Genomic DNA, 7,063 nt, shown 5'->3' on the forward strand with positions numbered 1-7,063 from the left:
CACACACACACACACACACACACACACACACACAAAGTGGCGCGATCTCTGCTCACTGCAACCTCCACCTCCCGGGTTCAAGCCATTCTCCTGCCTCAGCCTCCCAAGTTCCTGAAACTACAGGCATATGCCACCACGCCCAGCTAATTTTTTGCATTTTTAGTAGAGATGGGGTTTCACTGTGTTAGCCAGGATGGTCTCGATATCCTGGCCTCGTGATCTGCATGCTTCGGCCTCCCGAAGTGCTGGGATTACAGGTATGAGCCACCGTACCCGGCTAGCTTGTGTTATTTTACTGTAAATTCTTGGTAAACAATTTAGAAACTGCCTCTTCTTTTTACCTTTAAAAATCCACTTGTAATTGCTGCTAACCAGAGCATATATTCAAGGCAATTTGAATTTATGCTTCCAGGTTGCAATCCTCAAACTTGGCCCAAATAAACTACTTATATTATTTTTGACTCTCCTTTTGCCTTGTGTGTACATAATGTCATCTGATTGTCTCAGTTTTACTGATATTAACACTGGGCAGTTGGCCTGGCACAGTGGCTCATGCCTGTAATCACAGGTCTTTGGGAGGCCAAGGTGAGAGGATTTCTTGAGCCTTGGAGTCTGAAGCTGCAGTGAGCCATGATCATGCCATTTCACTGTAGCCTGGGTAACACAGACACCATTTACAGAACCAAAAATTGAAAACAAAGACAAACAAACAAAAAGATGGGCAAATGAGTTCAGGAATTGTTGCTGTGACCCCTTCCTTATGAAGTTCCTCATCAGCTTTTCATCTGATTGCTTCAGGAGATATTAAAGTTCAGTGCCTACATTCATTATGTCATCAGGTGCTGAAAAATGATGATTTCGTAATTCTGTTATTCCATTAGCATTTTTTATATTGTACTTGTGTAAAAAAGAACTTTCTCTCTTTCAATAATTTGATTATCTTTCAATATTTTTATACCATAGAGCAGAGAATAAGTAAAAAAATTGCAATAAATAATGCACATAGGTCTTGGATCCACGTGGGACATCATTGAGGGGAACCTGCCCTTGGTGCGTCCAGCCTGCACCTAGTGCAGCTGAAGGGCACTAGGAGGGTCTTTGTTCCTTGGGTATGTTAAATAAACTGGGTTGTGCACCTGCATTTTCACTGTGACCTGTCATGTGAAGTCAGGTATGGAATTTTCCACTTGCGGTGTTATGTTGGCTCTCAAAAAGTTTTGGATTTTGGAACATTTCGGATTTCGGATTTTCGGGTTAGGGATACTCAGCCTATACCACGTGTTGTGGCTGGATGCTTTACATTTACTATTAATAGTTCACGGGCCAGGCTTGGTGGCTCCTGCCTGTAATCCCAGCACTTTGGAAGGCTAAGGCCGGCAGATCATCTGAGGTCAGGAGTTCCAGACCAGCATGGCCAACATGGTGAAACCCTATCTCTACCAAAAAATACAAAAATTAGCCTGGAGTGGTGGCACATGCCTGTAATTCCAGCTTCTCTGGAGGTTGAGCCATGAGAATCTCTTGAACCCAGGAGGTGGAGATTGCAGTGAGCCGAGATCGTGCCACTGCACTCCAGCCTAAGTAACAGGGTGAGACCTTGCCTCAAAACAAATGAAGAATAAACAATAAACAAAAAAACAAAAAAACAAAACAAAACAAAACTAGGTTAACGGAACGTCATGATTGGATGAGAGGGCTGTGGCAAGCTGGGCTGCCCAGGAAGCGGACTCAGAGAGCAAACCGTGCGCCTACGTTCCACACTGGAAGAGAGCGTCAGGAAGCCGAACTGAAGAGGGGACTGACGTAACCCCAACACTACTCCCCCACCCCGGGAGGATTCAGTAGCTGAAGATTCCCGCAGTTGCCTCACGTTGGGGGTAGGACTGGGCATTTGTTCCTCCCCTATTGTTCGGTCATTGGCTGTGGGCGGCCCCAGGAAGAAGGTGTGACCTTGGGTGGGGCAGTCTTCTTCAGCCAATCCTCAGAGAGGACTAACCCAGCACTCTCAGCAGAGGGAGACTGAGTCCTTCATTCCTGGGAGGTGTCTGGGAAGCACATCGCAGTGTGCACTGCAGCAGGTATTAATGTGTCATTTTACAGATAAGAAAACTGAGGTTCAGAAGGGATAGAGCCAGGATGTGAGCCTAGTTCTATTAATACCTTTGAATCCTGTGCTCTTTGCCACGGTCCTTGCTGCCAGTTCTGCACATTTTCATGCCTTCCCGGCTTCTTACCCAGGCCGCCATGTTTCCGGGTGATCTTGTACTCTCTGTTCTAGTCTTGCCCTCCTGTCCTGCACCGGGCAGTCTGTCTCTTGGTCAGCTGTCTCTTTTCACCCCAGCTTTGGCTCTGTTCTCAGGGATTGATCCACCACATCACATTCCGCGTTCGCTGCTGCCTGAACTCATCAAGGCGGACCCAATGAAAGCTGTGTTGAGGAGGACTATTCTGGTGCTGAGGCTGGGTACACTGGTGAGGCCAGGAACACGGGATTGAATTCTAAGCAGAGCACCAGGATAGCTGTAGCAGAAATCCAGGCAAAGGCCAAGAAAGTGGGAATGGAATAGCAAGCGCTGAATTAATTAATTAATTAGTTAATTTTTTGAGATGGAGTCTTGCTTTGCTGCCCAGGCTGGAGTGCGGTGGTGTAATCTTGGCTTACTGCAACCTCCCCTTCCAGGGTTCAAGCATTCTCCTGCCTCAGCCTCCCAAGTAGCTAGAATTACAGGTGCCTGCCACCATGCTCGGCTAATTTTTTGTATTTTTAGTAGAGACGAGGTTTTGCCATGTTGGCCGGGCTGGTCTGGAACTCCTGACCTCCAGCGATTAGCCAGCCTTGGGCAAGTGCTGAATTTAAACATGGCTCTCCCGAGGACTTCTATTGGGTTCTGCCTAATGGTAACCACCGAGGCTTTAAGACTTCGCTTACTCTGCAGATCTCCTGGGAGCAGCAGGAAACAAGAAACCCTTAGCCTTTTCAAAGTAATAGCCATTCTCCTCACTGACCTGACAAAGACAGATGTCAAGTGGGCCCTGCAGGAGTTTGACAGTTTGTCCAAACAACTGTTTTTAGTTGAGGCTATAAATTCTTAGGAAAGGGTTTGTCAGTGTGGCACATTAAATCAGTTGGCCAGTATGGATTACTCTGACCATCTTCTTAGAAAGGAATGTCTTTGGGGATTTTCAGATGAGTGAATATTCAATGCTCTGTCTTTCAGCATTATCATCCACTTCTTCCTGCCCCTCGTAGAATTCTCTTTAGAGGATTGGCTCCTGGGCCTCCAGGAGAGCAGGCAGTAGGGTAGGGTGGTGGGGGGAGAGGAAACTCTTAATCCCTTGCCGGGGATTTACTTTGTTCTTCTCATTCTGAGCCTCCCATACAATTCTGTTTTGAGCTTCACTTAGAAATTGGCCTTATTAGCTAGGAAAGGGGAATTCTTTTCGCAACAATCAGAAAATGTAATCCCTTCTCAGGCGGCTGGAGTCCTTTTATTCACCTCTCCAGACGTTGGGCTGCTGGCTGCTCCTCTCTGCGGCCTGGCTATCTCTCCCTTACCTCCCAGAGTTAGGGTAATAGCTGACATTTTTCTTCACTAGGCTTTCCTAAGGGATTTCATTCCGTTTGTGAGACACTTTAATTCCTCAAGCTGCAAAGTTTGCTTATTATTATTATATATATATTTTTTCTTTTTTTAGACAGACTCTCACTCTGTTGCCCAGGCTGGAGTGCAGTGGCACCATCTCGGCTCACTGCAACCTCTGCCTCCCAGGTTCAAGCAATTCTCCTGAGCAGCTGGGACTACAGGCACGTGCCACCATGCCTGGCTAATTTTTGTATTTTTAGTAGAGACGAGGTTTCATCATATTGGCCAGGCTGGTCTCGAACTCCTGACCTTGTAATCCACCTACCTCGGCCTCCCAAAGTGCTGGGATTACAGGCATAAGCCACCACACCCAGCTTATTCTGCATAATTTTTAAGAGGTGTGAATTGTTTTAAGATCAAATTTTAAAGTACATTTTCTTTCTCATCTTGTCATTAACTGATGTTGGGTATGTGTGTGTGCTTGTGATTTTCCTGGCTGGGCCCTTGTATAACTTCAAAGAGGGCTGGTGCCTTGCCTTTAGGCTGCTGGATAGCACTCCTCCAGATCTTCCCCCTGCTGAGCAGCTCTGTGGACCTGTGCAAATCTCTAACCAGCTTTGTTAGACAACAAAATACCCTGGAGAATATCAAGCCCTTTAACATACCCAGTTTGTGCTCCCAGCCATAAGATCTCTTTGGCCATGTATGTGGGATTCCCATGAAGGAGAAGCCTCATTTCCAGCAAGAATCTGGCTTCCACCTAGACTTGGGAAACAGATACCGAAAAGCATATTGCTGATCAACTAGACAACTGGCTTCCACTCTTGATTGCCTATGTAATCCATCTAGAGCAGCCAGAGCAATTTATTTATTTAAAAATTTAAAATTGGCCAGGCACAGTGGCTCACGCTTGTATTCCCAGCACTTTGGGAGGCCAGGGTGGGCAGATCACTTGAGGCCAGGAGTTCAAGATCAGACCGGCCAACATGGTGAAACCCTGTCTTTACTAAAAACAGAAAAAGTTGCTGGGCAAGGTGGCTCATGCCTGTAATCGCAGCACTTTGAGAGGCCTGGGCGGGTGGATCACGAGGTCAGGAGCTCAAGACCGTCCTAGCTAACACGATGAAACCCCGTCTCTGTCTACTAAAAATACAAAAAATTAGCTGGGCGTGGTGGCACATGCCTGTAGTCCCAGCTACTTGGGAGGCTGAGGCAGGAGAATGGCTTGAACCTGGGAGGCAGAGGTTGCAGTGAGCCAAGATCGTGCCACTGCACTCCAGTCTGGGCGACAGAGCAAGACTCTGTCTCAAAAAAAAAAAAAAAAGAAAAGAAAAAGAAAAAAAATTAGCCGGGCATGGTGGTACGTGCCTGTAATTCCAGGTGCTTGGGAGGCTGAGGCAGGAGAATCGCTTGAACCCGGAAGGCAGAGGTTGCAGTGAGCCAAGTTCGTACCATTGCACTCCAGCCTGGGTGACAGAGTGACTCTATCTCAATAAATAAATAACAAGTAAAAATTCAAAATTATTCAAAAATTTAAAATTATTTATATGTGTTTTGTAGAAAGTCAGATATAGCAGATAAGCAGATTAAGAAAATAAAATCCGTATATTTCCAAAAGATTAACCTTCAATGTATATCCTTCTAGTATAGTGTGAGATATATACTTCATGTATGTATATACATATATACTTACCAGGTGAAATTATACTGTACATACTATTTCATAATCTGATTTTTTTCCAGTTAATCTCAATTTTACCATGTTGATACATTTTCATTTCTTCTAATACCTAACCTCAATTTCAGTTATCCCAGTTGTTCCCCAAATGTCCTTTCTAGTTGGTTTGTTCAAAGCAAGACCCGCCAGGCACGGTGACTCACATCTGTAATCCCAACACTTTGGGAAGCTGAGGCAGGCAGATCACTTGAGGCCAGGAGTTCGAAACCACCTTGGCCAACATGGTGAAACCCTGTCTGTAGTAAAAATAGAAAAAATTAGCAGGGCGTGGTGGGACACACCTGTAGTCCCAGCTACTCTGGAGGCTGAGGCATGTGAATTGCTTGAAGCTGGAAGACAGAGGTTGCAGTGAGCTGAGATCATGTCACTACACTCCAGCCTGGGCAACAGAGCAAGGCTCTGTCTCAACAAACAGACAAACAAAAGCAGTCACAACAAAAAAACAGAAACAAAGCAAGACCCAATCTAGGTCCCACATGACATCAGGCTGTTGTTTCTTTTTATTTCATTTTTGAGACGGGCTTGCCGTTGCCCAGGCTGGAGTGTAGTGATGCGATCTCAGCTCACCGCAACCTCTGCCTCCAGGGTTCAAGTGATTCTCCTGCCTCAGCCTCCTGAGTACCTGGGATAACAGGTACCTGCCACATGCCCGGCTAATTTTTGTGTTTTTAGTAGAGATGGGGTTTCACCATGTTGGCCAGGCTGGTCTTGAACTCCCAACCTCAAGTGATCCACCCCCTTCAGCTTTCCAAAGTACTGGGATTACAGGTATGAGACACCACGCCAGGTCTGGTTGTTGTTTCTTGAGCCTCTTTTTTTTTTTTTTTTTCAGATGGAGTTTCACTCTGTCACCCAGGCTGGAGGTGCAGTGGTGCAATCACTGTTCACTGTAGCCTCGATTTCGTGGGCTCAAGCGACTCTTTCACTTCAACCTCCTGAGTAGCTGGAACTACAGGCACGTGCCACAATGCCCAGCTAATTTTTAAATTATTTGTAGAGAAGAGGTATCACTATGTTGCCCAGACTGGTCTTGAAGCCCTGAGTTCAAGTGATCTTCTTGCCTCGGCCTCCCATAGTGCTGAGATCTCATGAGCCGCCATGCCCGGCTCTCTTGAATCTCTTTTAATCTTCCATAGTTTCTGTTTTCATGATAGTCTTGTTGAAGATGACAAGCCAGTGAATCTACATAATTTACCGTCTTCTGGATTTGTCTAGTTGCTTCTTTGTGGTATCATAGCTTTTAACTGGGTGGATTCAAATTAGGTATTTTTGGCTGGAGTACATTATAGATGCTGTTGTCTACACCACATTGTATCCTCCAGCAGACATACCTGGGTAACCATCCTGAGGAATGCTGAGGTTGACAACTGGGATGTGGTGATGACTGTCTGCTCTCCTTGAGACTAGACAGGGGTTAGCAAATCTTTTCTTTTTTCTTTTTTTTGAGACAGAGTCTTGCTCTTTCGCCCACACTGGAGTGCAGTGGCGTGATTTGGGCTCACTACAAGCTCTGCCTCTTGGATTCAAGCAATTTTCCTACCTCAGCCTCCTGAGTAGCTGGGATTACAGGCTCCCACCACCACGTCCAGCTAATTTTTGTATTTTTAGTAGAGATGGGGTTTCTTTTTTTTTTTTTTTTGAGACTAAGTCTCGCTCTGTCACCAAGGCTGGAGTGCAGTGGCGGGATCTCAGCTCACTTCAACCTCTGCCTCCCAGGTTCAAGCAATTCTCCTGCCTCAGC

General features: G+C 45.9%; 1 long non-coding RNA gene and 1 pseudogene across 1 annotated transcript; one reads left to right on the forward strand and one right to left on the reverse strand.

The window, feature by feature from the left end:
* Positions 1–486, reverse strand: part of LOC105531183 — a 5,492-nt pseudogene extending 5,006 nt beyond the window's left edge.
* Positions 487–2,030: 1,544 nt separating this feature from the next.
* LOC105531163 lies at positions 2,031–4,473 on the forward strand. The gene is made up of 2 exons (XR_001004750.1): positions 2,031–2,078; positions 2,360–4,473. It is a non-coding gene; the product is annotated as an uncharacterized LOC105531163 (long non-coding RNA).
* The last annotated feature ends 2,590 nt before the right edge of the window (positions 4,474–7,063 follow it).

The sequence above is a fragment of the Mandrillus leucophaeus genome, unplaced genomic scaffold (genome assembly GCF_000951045.1).
Source record: "Mandrillus leucophaeus isolate KB7577 unplaced genomic scaffold, Mleu.le_1.0 Scaffold87, whole genome shotgun sequence".
Lineage (NCBI taxonomy): Eukaryota > Metazoa > Chordata > Mammalia > Primates > Cercopithecidae > Mandrillus > Mandrillus leucophaeus.